Raw genomic sequence first — 12,821 nt, 5'->3', positions numbered from 1 at the left:
AATGTTTTTTAGCATGAATTGCATTTGGCTAGCATGATTTAACATTTTTTAGCATGTTGCTAGCATTACTTAACATGTAGCATGTTTTAACATTTCTATCATGATTTAGCATTTTATTAGCATTCATTAACATGTTTGCATGATTTAGCTTGTTGTTACCATGACTTATCATGTTGCTAGCATGATTAAACATTTTGCTAACATGTTTTAACACATTGCTAGAATGATTTAACATTTTGTTATCATGATTTAACACATTGCTAGCATGATTTAACATTTTGTTAGCATTAATTAGCATGTTCACATGATTTAGCATGTCGTTAACATGAATTATCATGTTTTGCTCGCATGATTTAACATGTTGCTAACATTTTTAACACATTGCTAACATTATTTAGTGTGTTGTTTACATGATTTAACATGTTGCTAACATTTTAACACATTGCTAGCATTGTTTAGCATGTTGATAACATATCCTAAGCTATTTGCTAGGCTTTGTTAGTGCTAGAAGCTAAAATGCTCTATTCGAGTTCTTTTATTAAAGTTTTGACCCCCTCAATGAAAGCGTGTGGGACTTTTATGGTTTTTAATCTTCATCTTTCAAGCCAACTTAATATTTTCTTGTAAAACATAACTCCAACAATCTCTTAAACTTCGAAAAATCCTTTTCTACAGTTTTTGAATCTTTGAATGACATTGTGTACACTGTCAGAAAAAAAGGTACATTTCTGTCACTGGGGCGGTACCCTAAGGTACAAAACCAAAAAGGTACTAATATGTACCTTTAAGGTTCTACTATGTACCTTTAAGGTACTAATATGCACTCTTAAAGTACTGATATGTACCTTTTACGGTACTAATACGTACCATTTAGGGGTGAGTAAGGTACAAATATGTACCTTTTCACTTTTGTACCTTAGGGTACCGCCCCAGTGACAGCACTGTACCTTTTTTTCTGAGAGTGTAAAAATGATGGCATAATCCCAACATTTGTGCTTTAACAGTGACTGAGTTTCATTTTACGCCTTTATTGCTGTAAAATCTCAAAGCGGATCCAGCGGCGTATAAAAACCATCTATATTTGAAAACCGCTGAATTATATCATGCATAATGAATACATGCAGAGTGAAAAATGAGGCCAGAGACCTCTACATCACACACAGCTGTCGAACTACACCCGGTTTATTCCTTCTGCATTCACCCGTTTGATGCAGAGATCAGGAGAAACAGGCAGAATGAAGAAAAGAGGTGTAGAGGTGGACTCATAAAGGAGAAAGCGAGGGAGGAAGAGAGACGTATTTGCATGTCACCTCCTGTTTTAGCACGTCCAAATGAATGGTTACTATAGCAACATTTTCAGATGTGATTCTGTGAATATGTGGCAGGTTCGACCCTGAGAACTCCTCACATGCTGCGTCCTTGATCCTTATAGATATCCTTTGCAGAGCATGAAAGACAAGCATATGAAATATGGAGAAAATTAACGTTTTTATATTATTATTTAGCAGTTGAAAATCCCCATATGGTAATATCTTGAACTACAAGGACGGTCTTTGTTCTCTCGAGTTCAACACTGAAATGAATACACGTCTAACTATGTGTTAGACATTTCCTGTTCAATTAAAGCATGCACACTCGTGATTGGTTCCAGGATGAAGCCGACAGATGTGCAAATGTTTCTGGTGAAGCGGCACAGATAAGAGAAAACACGCAGAAGCTCTTACTGAGACACTCAGAGAGACAGAAAATAATGACTTTACACTGAATGTGAGACACAAACATCTCAAACTGACAAAGAGAAGCTAGACTGAATCGTATAGGAGGATGAGATTATACACAGGGTTTGGACCTTATAATGGACCACAGACAGACAGACAGACAGACAGACAGACAGACAGATAGACAGATAGATAGATAGATAGATAGATAGATAGATAGATAGATAGATAGATAGATAGATAGATAGATAGATAGATAGATAGATAGATAGATAGATAGATAGATAGATAGATAGATACACTCACCTAAAGGATTATTAGGAACACCTATTCAGTTTATCATAAATGCAATTATCTTATCAACCAATCACATGGCAGTTGCTTCAATGCATTTAGCGGTGTGGTCCTGGTAAGGACAATGCTCAGTTACTGGGATTTCCACACACAACCATTTCTAGGGTTTACAAAGAATGGTGTGAAAAGGGAAAAACATCCAGTATGTAGCAGTCCTGTGGGCGAAAATGCGTTTTTGTTGCTAGAGGTCAGAGGAGAATGGGCCGACTGATTCAAGCTGATTGAAGAGCAACTTTGACTGAAATAACCACTCGTTACAACCGAGGTATGCAGCAAAGCATTTGTGAAGCCACAACACACACAACCTTGAGGCGGATGGGCTACAACAGCAGAAGACCCCACCGGGTACCACTCATCTCATCAATTTGCACAAGCTCACCAAAATTGGACGGTTGAAGACTGGAAAAATGTTGCCTGGTCTGATGAGTCTCGATTTCTTTTGAGAAGTTTCTCGATTTCTAGAGTCAGAATTTGGCGTAAACAGAATGAGAACATGGATCTATCATGCCTTGTTACCACTGTGCAGGCTGGTGGTGGTGGTGTAATGGTGTGGGGGATGTTTTCTTGGCACACTTTAGGCCCCTTAGTGCCAATTAGGCATCGTTTGAATACCACGGCCTACCTGAGCATTGTTTTTGACCATGTCCATCCCTTTATGACCACCATGTACCCATCCTCTGATGGCTACTTCCAGCAAGATAATGCACCATGTCACAAAGCTGGAATCATTTCAAATTGGTTTCTTGAACATGACAATGAGTTGACTGTACTAAAATGGCCCCCACAGTCACCAGATCTCAACCCAATATAGCATCTTTGGGATGTGGTGGAACGGGAGCTTCGTGCCCTGGATGTGCATCCCACAAATCTCCATCAACTGCAAGATGCTATCCTATCCTATATATATATATTTGTTTATGCTTTTACATAATGAAAACATTCGTTTTATAAATTGTGTATACAGTCCCTGACAAAAGTCTTGTCGCTTATCTATTTTCTAGAAATACCTGATATTAACCTGACTTTTAATTAATTAATTTGTGTTAGAAATAGCTCATATGAAAAGCTAAAACCCTCCCAAATGATGTTTAATGCACTGAAATAAATAATTTTCATAGAAAAAATATTTATCATTTAATCAAGACAGAAAGGTCAAATTTTGGCAAGACAAAAGTTTTGTCACCTATACAGAAATTGAACAAATTTACAGCAAATACAAAAATATGTCAGCAAATTAAGTTGTGGTGCTGTGAGATCCAAATTTAATATCTTGTATGACTTCCATGAGCTTAAAAGGACTGCATCTATGTGGTTTGGCAAGGATTCATACAATTTATTGATGACGTCATAAGAAAGCAGTCTTGCATGCCTCCCAGAGTTCATCAATATTCTTTGGTTTCGTCTTCCATGCATCCTCTTTCATCCTACCCCACATATGCTCAATGATGTTCATGTCTGGTGACTGGGCTGGCCAATCCTGGAGCATCTTGATCTTCTTCGCCTTGAGGAACTTTGATGTGGAGATGGAAGTATGCGATGGAGCACCGTCCTGCTGCAGAATTCGGCCTCTTTTAAGGTTGGGAATAAGAGGTAGCTAAGATTTCTTGGTATTTTAGACTATTGATGTTGCCTTCCACCCTGCAGATCTTCCACCTCAGATGTAACCCCAGACCATGATTTTTCCGCCACCAAACTTCACTGTTTTCTGGGTGAATCTCGGATCCATTCTGGCTCCAATAGGTCTCCTGCAATATTTGCGGCGACTGTGGTGTAATTCAACAGAAGATTCATCTGAAAAATCCACCTTCTGCCACTTTTCCTGCGTCCATCCTTTTAGCAGGCTGTGGGCCTTGGCAAATGCCACACGGTTTTTCAATTGTCTTTTGTTTAGTGCTGGCTTCTGGGCACTGATTGGACCATGGAGGCCATTTCGAGACAGAATCCTACAAACTGTTCTGGTTGACACAGGGACTTCAGGTGACCAGGTCTCGTGGAGCTCTGCTGCAGTGGAAAATGGGCTGGCCTTGGATTTTCAAGCCAACAAACGGTCCTCTTGAGCAGTTGTCTTGCGGGGTCTGCCTGACCTGGGCTTGTCAAAAACGTCTCCAGTCTCTTCAAATCTTTTTTTTATCCTCTGTACTTGACGCTGAGACACATTGAAGGTGTCTGCCACATCAGCAGTGGATCTGGTCTTCAGCCTCATGATAATCAAAACTTTAGTCTCAGGGTGAATCTTAGGCATGTTTGCAGAGGTCTAGTTGCAGTTGATGTGAAGGTCTAGTGTACTGGGGTTCTTTTTATACACACTTGAGACCTAATTGATCCATTATTAGTCACAGGTGAAGCTCATATGACAAGGCGACAACACTTATGTCTTTGCAAAAATTGACTCATTGGGCTTTACCAAGCTGTGAATATTAGAATACTTTTTGAAAGTTTAGTTTTTCACTGAAACATTATCGCAAAAGCTGGTGGGATTAAAATGAGCCATTTCTTGTAAAAAAATCTTGATTAGAAATATATTTCAGCGGCACTTTAGGTCAATTTGTACACAAGCGACAAGACTTTTGTCAGGGACTGTAGTGTCTGTCTGTCTGTCTGTCTGTCTGTCTGTCTGTCTGTCTGTGTCATAGAAATCAATTCATCACGTGTTTTAGTTTAAATCTCTCCTAACAGTGACTGACATCAAGAGCCATTAGTGTATGTCTGAGTGCTTCTGAACTAAATCATTGAGGATGCGTGTGTGTGTGACCCGTGTGTGTGTGTCAGGCTCAGCTCGGCGGGCGCAGGTACGAGGTGATGCGCTCTAATTGAAACAGGTGTGAGAGGTCAGAGGGGGTGCGGTGTTAACATCTGTTCAGGGGGCGGAGCCTATTAGCACAAAAACACAAACCTGACATGTCTGCAAATCCATTAAAATAACTTACAACGGTAAACAACTAATGAATTGAGATTTATATCACAACATGTATGCTTGTTATGATGCATAAATCTCAAATTTAGCAATTAAAGTAATATACAGACAAAGATGCATGTGCAACAACAATGTGCTAGTTCTAATTTAATCATAATATGGTTGGTTTCTAGCCTGACAAGCCAGACCCATCAAGATGTTTGGTCTGGAAACTCACCATTGACAGCTCAATCCGAGGGGCGGATAAACGGTTGTCTTTCAAACTCCCTCTGCACGGGATAGGATAGCGCTACACCAACCAGAACAACGAAGGTGTAACAGAGCTTGTTGACAGATTAAAATTCACCGTATCTGGTCAGCAAAACTCTGAACACATCTTCCCTTTTTAAGAATGACTTCAGTGCTGTTCTTTGTTCTTTTCTCAGAGAAAAGCTTAACTCCAAGTCTTCCAGAGTCGCGGTCAAAGCTGATTTGAAAGACCGCCGCCGTTCGCCAGTTTCTGTGTTTACTAGAAGCACGCAAACGCAATTCGGCCATCATTATGTTAAGCCCCGCCCACTTACTCTATACATGATGTGATTAGCCAGACCAGAGTTTGCCGTTTAAGGTCCTTGACGCGATTTTGACGCGCGAATAATTTGCGCGATGGTTTTATTTTTTGATCAGCTGTTTGTGTAATGAGTGCTGTTTTACTCTAACGGCGTCAAAAACGGCTTCAACCAATAAAATACAAGGAAACAAAGGTGACAAAATGTCCAGTTGACGTCACAAGCTATTCACTCAACATTAACCTTTGCCACGTATGGCATTTCTTATGAGATTACAGCTGTAGGTCTAGCTGTGCTGTGTTTACTACTGTGTTTACAGACAGCAATAACTTAACCTTTTACAAATTGTATTTTTTTTTTCTAAACCTTGTGTCCGCGATTATGGAAAGTGAACGTGTTGCCATCAGTACATCTGTGGCACTTAAATGTTTAAATTGTGACTGAACTGGAAGCATCTGCTCCGGAACGATTGATTCCCTGAAGTGTGCGGTACTTAGACTTTGGAAACTAAGTGCAGAACCGACCATGATAAAGTTTTAACTCCGGGACATGATTAGCAAACTCCCCTTCAGACTCTGTTCCTAAAGACTGGGTGCACCCGAAACCTTTTTTTCGGTCTTTTAAATAAAATGAAAAGCTCATCTTCACTGTCTGTGTTTACTCAGCTGACGCAGCGCACGTTTTTTAATGTTAGAGCTCTGAAATGTCTCAAATTCGTGTTTGCGGGTGATGTGAATGGTTTTGTCACGAAATATTCGCATATGAAATTCACTTCGATTTTCATTACGCGTCTGGTGTGAAAGGGCCTTTACAGCTCAGAAGTGTATTGAAAGTTGCTAGACGACACTCGCGGCAGATTAGATTTGCTGCCGCTAGGGTGCGTCTAGATTTTTTAGGCTAGTTGGTTTCTATACATTTTGAAGGCTAAATGCTTAATATGTAGCTCTGTTTGACATGTTTTGCATGGGCGGTCTAAGGGGTCCTTGAATGGTTTTGAAACACGACGCTGCTCTGCCTCTCTTGTTTTCCCTCCGTCTGTCTGTTTTAAATCACTTTTGTTCATCAGCGTGCCAGCGGTAGCAGGATGCCCCATCTAATAAAGTGAAGAGATTGAAAATTGGGAGGTTAATGAAATTTTTCTAAAGTGTCCGTCTGGCTGTTTAAAAGCAGATTAAATCGCTGCGACATAATTAGAGTGAATTGACCTGTGAAATGACAGCGTCTCTTCTCGGTTAAGTATTGATAAATAGGTTGGAGAGATTGGCAGATCAGGTAAAACAGCATGTGGCCGAGAGAGAGAGAGTCTGATTAACGTCTGCTGTGACCTGCATCAGTTTCAAATAAAAGTCATCGCAAAGTTTTGCTCTTTTTTCCTTTCAGAACTAGCCTGACGTGGTCATACTCAATTCTAGTCAGAATATGAGTCTGATGCTCCATTGGGCTGTGATTATGGGGCGTGTTTCAACCGAACCAGGAAAGACCTCCATTGGATAGACCTACAACCAATCAGAGCAACGAAGCGACGCATTGTCAAATGTCAACAGAGCTCAACTGCACTGTGTTGCCAAGTCCGCGTTTTTTTCCGCGGTTGTTTTCTATGTCCGCTGGTTGAAGTGACTATTATGTGATATATAGACCCATGAGTGCGAGTTTTAGCAGGCAACCTTGCCAAAATAACACACATTTTACCCACCAAACACCAAACACCCCCCGAGAAGCTATTGTTTAGGGCTATTAGTTGGCGGATTTTGTTGTAAAAACTTGGCAACCCCGTCTGCACGCGCGGAACTCAGGCTGGAATAAACGATCTTAGCCGGTGTTGTAAAAAAAATTAAATAATTTATTGATACACAGAGTACTTACCCAACATGATCATCATCTTTGAGAGAAATTGTGAAGGTGAATGCAGATACAAACAAGCTCTCCGTTTAGGATTTGAGTAAATATAACCCAAGCCCCTTTGATGACGTGATGATTACGTTACTGTTGATCATCTGCCCGTCATCGTCTGAAGCCCGCCCTCATGATTTCATTGGTCCGAACAGTTTCTGTTCGGGGATAATTACTCCTCTATGGAGCGAGGCCAGACCGAATTGCCCGTCCTAAAAATGTTGTGGGCGGGGCTAAGTTCGGCTAGCATCCAGGCTATTTCAAAACAGTTACTCTAAGAAACCTGTGAAGCAAAAAAAGTCACAGAATTATTTTCATCACAGTGATTTTTACAGATTTTCACTCTAGGTTGTAAGCAACCTTGTAACGTGGCACATAATGTAAAATTCAATTGCTACAAATGGCTCGACCAATCAGATTTTAGAGGTAAAACTTTAATTTAGACAGACAGAAAACTCTAATGTCTGAAAGTCTAATTTGAATAAATTATCCTGGACAAGGGGAGGTTCTGAACGCCTAAACTGTATAATTAATTAAGAAAAGTACTCCTTATAAACATTTGCCATAGTAAACAATGTAAAGCTTTATATAATATACAGGCATAACATTATTATCACCGTGGCCCATGGGCACCCTGACTGGTCAGCAGCTATGCCGCCCCATACGCAACAAACTGAGCTGCTCTGTGTATTCTGACACCTTTCTATCAGAACCAGCATTAACTTCTTGAGCAGTTTGAGCTCCAGTAGCTCGTCTGTTTGATCGGACCACACGGGCCAGCCTTCGCTCCTCACGTGCATCAATGAGCTTTGGCCGCCCATGACCCTATGGCCGGTTGTCCGCTGTTCCTTCCTTGGAGCACTTTTGATAGACACTGACCACTGCAGACCGGGAACAGCCCACAAGAGCTGCAGTTTTGGAGATGCTCTGACCCAGTCGTCTAGCCGTCACAATTTGGCCCTTCTCAAACTCGCTCAAATCCTTACGCTTGCCCATTTCTCCTGCTTCTAACGCATCAACTTTGAGGACAAAATGTTCACTTGCTGCCTAATATATCCCACCCACTAACAATATATATATATATATATATATATAATGTCATAGAATAGTAATATATGAGAAGAATAATATATTGTATGGAAGATTGTTTCCCCCATGGAATAAAACGAAAGCTAAGAATTAAATAAAATAAATAAATAAAAAGAATTATAAGATATAAACTTAAAATTCTGAGAAGAGTTGTGAGAAAAAAGAATTGCAAGATAAATGTCAGAATTGTGAGGAAAATTGGGAGAGTTGCAGAAAAAAAGAATTGTGAGAAAAACATCAGAGTTCCAAGATATAAATTGCACGAATTGCTAGAGAAAAAAAAGTTGCAATTGTCTGAATTGTGAGAAAAATGGCTAGAATTGTGAGGGAAAAAGTCAGGAAATTTTGAGGAAAAAAAGTCAAAATTGCGAAGGAAAATAAGCAGAATTGCAAGATATAAACTCAAAGTTGTGAGTTGCAGAAAAAAGAATTGCGAGGAAAAAAATAATTTTAAGATATAGTGCGAGAATTGTGAGAAAAAGTTGCAATTGTGAGAAAGAAGTGAGAATTGCAAGAAAAGTCAGAATTTGTAGGAAATTGTAAGAAAAAAGTAAAAATTGTGAGATATAAGCTCAAAATTCGGGAAAAAAAGTTATGATTATTTTTTACATATTTTATTCTGTGGCAATCCAAATGAAGATTTGAATTGAAATAAAAATAAATTAAAGCTATATAGAAATAACAAAAATAATACAAATTACAAAAATAAAATGAAACCTAAAAATAACAAATAAAATCCAATTAAAATATAAATAAAACGTATAATAGTCTATAAACACTACTAAAAAATGATATATATAATCACGTCACAAAACTGGGACATTTTTATAGTTTAGAATTCAATTAAAGTGCAGCCAATCAGATTTTAGAGCTGAAACTGTATAATTTGAATAAATGATCCTGGACAAGGGGAAGTTCTAAACGCTTATACTGTATAATTCATTACAAAAGCACTCCTTATAAACATTTACCATAGTAAACAATGAAAAGTTTTAAGGCTTTTAGAGTTAGGAGAAAGAAAGCATAACAGTCCATATGTAGAATTATTTGTTTTCTGCTTAATAATTCAGCACTTTCATTGCTTTTTCTTCCCTTGAATTATTTTCTGTATCACACAGCAGGAAAGAGTGTGTTTTGCGGATTACTGTTATCAGAAACACGCCAACAGCCGCTCATTTATATTTACACCACATGCTAGTCACTCCTCGCGTTTATCTGAGACTGGTCACACTATTTCTCTGTTATTGTTTTCATAATTCGTGTGCATCTGCAGCAGATTCACAGCTCAACAGGCGCTCGGAGGGCCACGTAATTCACCCGCGTACAATTATGATTTTGTTCACAGCTACCTTCGCCGCTTTACAGCTTGTTATTATGCGTCGGCCTTTTCTTCTATTCTCTTCCACTGTCTCTCCACGGTTAGTGACACTGCGTAAAGTGAAACGTAGCATGAAAATGTCATTAATATGTAAATGAGAGCAGCCTGTGAAGTCTGGTTTGAAGCCGTTAAGGGCCGTGCGAGTCCCGTTTGAGCTGACACATTAAACGGTTCGTCGGAGTGTGTGTGCTGGTCTTAATTACAGCAGGTGTGCCACACAAACACGTCTAATTGTTTAACGTTTAATTGCACGACAAAACTGAACATGAAACGAGGATGTGGAGAATAAAAAGGAGGATATTTCACACCTAGAGAGGCACTATTGTGCTTTTTCCCCTTGTTCTGTAGTGTGTGGTGTTGCTGTTTGAGTATTTCTCTATATCAGTGTCAGTGTTTCTCCATTGTAGTCTTGAGTTTTCTTCCGGGAATTAACACGTCACACTATTCCTCATTTTAATATGCAGAATAAAGGGGCGGGCCCGGCTGAGTTAGTAAGTAGTGTGTTTCAACCATAGACTGTAAAAAAAATATGGACGTAGTGTCTGTGAAGTCACCCATAGGATTCTGATGAGCCGTTCTGAAGCGGTAAGTAGACACGAGCTGGGCGTCGCCATCTTGCGAGCGAGTCATCGTGTGTTACTCCCGGATAACAGAAAATGGGCAAAGAGGCGGGGTGTGGGCGGAGCTTAGGTGACGCAATGACTATAGACGGTGGATAAATGGCTATACACCTGTCACTCAAAGTAACCACGCCCTTAATTATGCAGAACTTTAAGGCTTTATATAACGTAAACGAGTGAGTTATAAAAAAATTCAGCCCCCTAAATTTACTTTCACACCAAACGCGAAAATAAAGCGTCTGGGGCAAATGATTTCCATGTTAAGTCACTGGAAAGGCGCATTGACGCGTGTCTGGAGGTCCTGCAGATAGACGTGTTTCGCGCGGCGTGATGGACGCGATTCCGCCTCATTCGCACATCCAGTTCGCTCGAATAATGCGAATTTGAAGAGAATTGAGCGTCTTGCGCGAGTAGTGCTTTTTGTGCATTCACGCGTTTGAAGCAAATTCGCGTGTACGCCCGAGTTGAAAAATTTGAACTTTGGCGTCAATTCGCGCCGCGTTAACCAATGAGGAGCCTGCTTGCTGCTGTCACGTGTAAAGTGATGTGATAAACCCTGCATATAATTAAAAAAAATACTGATATTTTGTCACTAAATGTAGTTTTAATGCTCTTCAATTGATAATGTATTTGTTTAAAGCTAAAATATGTGGTTTACCTATAAAGACAGAACCTATTTATGCCTATTTAAAAAGAACACTCTTGCGTTTTTGGAGTTGTGAGATCCAGGCGATCTCTGGGCACTCAGCGCTCGTTGACCCCAGCGATAGCAGCCTTTCCTTGGCCAGTACTTCTGGCGTTTGCCGCTGGCTCGGATATCTATGTAGAGGTTTAACATGACATATGCTTCGTCTTGTGTACATCTAATGGGCGATCTTTGGTCCAATTAAACGTGCAGTATGCAACTTTTGGCCACTAGGGGTCACTCATTCAAAATAATAACAACAAACGTACTTTGATGACGTTGGGAAAGTGCGTGGGCTCATGGGAGTTGTTGTCATTGTCACTGTCAACCAGCGAATCTGGCATCTCCAGTAGAAAACATGTTCACTGACAAGGTAATTGTTATATTACATCTCTATTATTGTTAAGTTTAGTTACGGCTTTTCACGTTATGTAATGCCAATCTAATGAAATAGCAGCGAGCTACCGTTACTTAACAAACTTATCAGTAACGTTAGATAATGTGTGAGACAGAATGTTGTGCGGGCGGTCGCTATGCCAACATACCTATAAGTTGGTAGGCTATGTTGACATATTAACCGCGCATCATAATTTGAGTTACCGTATTTTCCGGACTATAAGTCGCACTTTTTTTCATAGTTTGGCTGGTCCTGCGACTTATAGTCAGGTGCGACTTATATATCAAATTTAATTCATACTGACTGACAAGAATAAACATATAGCCGCAAGAATGCGCTCTATGCTGCTCCTGTAGCCTAATATTTACTTATACACAACAACTTAGAAAGACTGAACACAAACAAAATGCTCCCATAAAGAAAATCTTATTCTGCAAAATACAAACAGCATGTAGTAAAACATGCAGCGGAGAACGATTCTCACAGCGTTCGTCTCGCGCGGCAGAGCCTCTCCCGGCAGAGAGTTCAAGCCTCTGTGGACTCGTTCCTTCAGCTCTGGCCATCTTGCTTACAGTCCGCAAGTAGATTTCTTTTTCTTCTTCATCACAATTAAAGTAACCTCTGCTTTTCGCCAGTCCCTTACAAGTTTCTCACTCACTTCAAACTTTCTTTCTTCTGCTCGGGTTATGCAGTGAAGCGGGCACGAGCGAGTGCACGCAAACAGGTGGTCGCGTGCTCGCATGCGCGCGGCTCCAGCTCTGCCCTAATGCGACTTATAGTCTAGTGCGACTTATATATGTTTTTTTCCGCGTCATGACGCATTTTTTGACTGATGCGACTTATACTCCGGAGCGACTTATAGTCCGGAAAATACGGTACTCAAATTATAGATATGTTGACATGGCATCCGCGATTGTCGAACATTCTGTATATAAACTTTTCAATAAGGAAATAAATTTCAATTTAGTTTATCATTACCAACATAAAACATAGTAAATGAGAGAACCAGCACCAGCAATACGTTGTTCATTGGAACACGCGCTGTGTCGCTCCCCACGTTCATCAATCATTCTAATAAACATTTATTTTGGAACTCAGAAATATATGAATAAGTAGATCATTATTAAATCAATATTATATGTAGCTAGTATTAACATATGATAAAAGTGACGATCACCTTATATTAATTGACCAAGATAGTGGCATATTACCTTATGAAGCTAACGTT

At 39.8% G+C, this 12,821-nt stretch overlaps 1 protein-coding gene across 1 annotated transcript in view; it reads right to left on the bottom strand.

Annotated features, from left to right (window-relative positions):
- The window catches only part of ctnnbl1 (catenin, beta like 1), a 94,479-nt gene extending 86,956 nt beyond the window's left edge, over positions 1-7,523 (bottom strand). Inside the window, exon 1 of the mRNA XM_067445514.1 lies at positions 7,398-7,523. The gene's annotated coding sequence lies outside the window, so the exon portion shown is untranslated. The remainder of the gene's footprint in view (positions 1-7,397) is intronic.
- Positions 7,524-12,821: the final 5,298 nt, after the last annotated feature.

Source organism: Pseudorasbora parva, chromosome 6 (assembly GCF_024679245.1).
Source record: "Pseudorasbora parva isolate DD20220531a chromosome 6, ASM2467924v1, whole genome shotgun sequence".
NCBI classification, from domain to species: Eukaryota; Metazoa; Chordata; class Actinopteri; order Cypriniformes; family Gobionidae; genus Pseudorasbora; species Pseudorasbora parva.
Note: the sequence above shows the minus strand (reverse complement) of the source record. Positions and strands in the feature narration are given on the sequence as shown.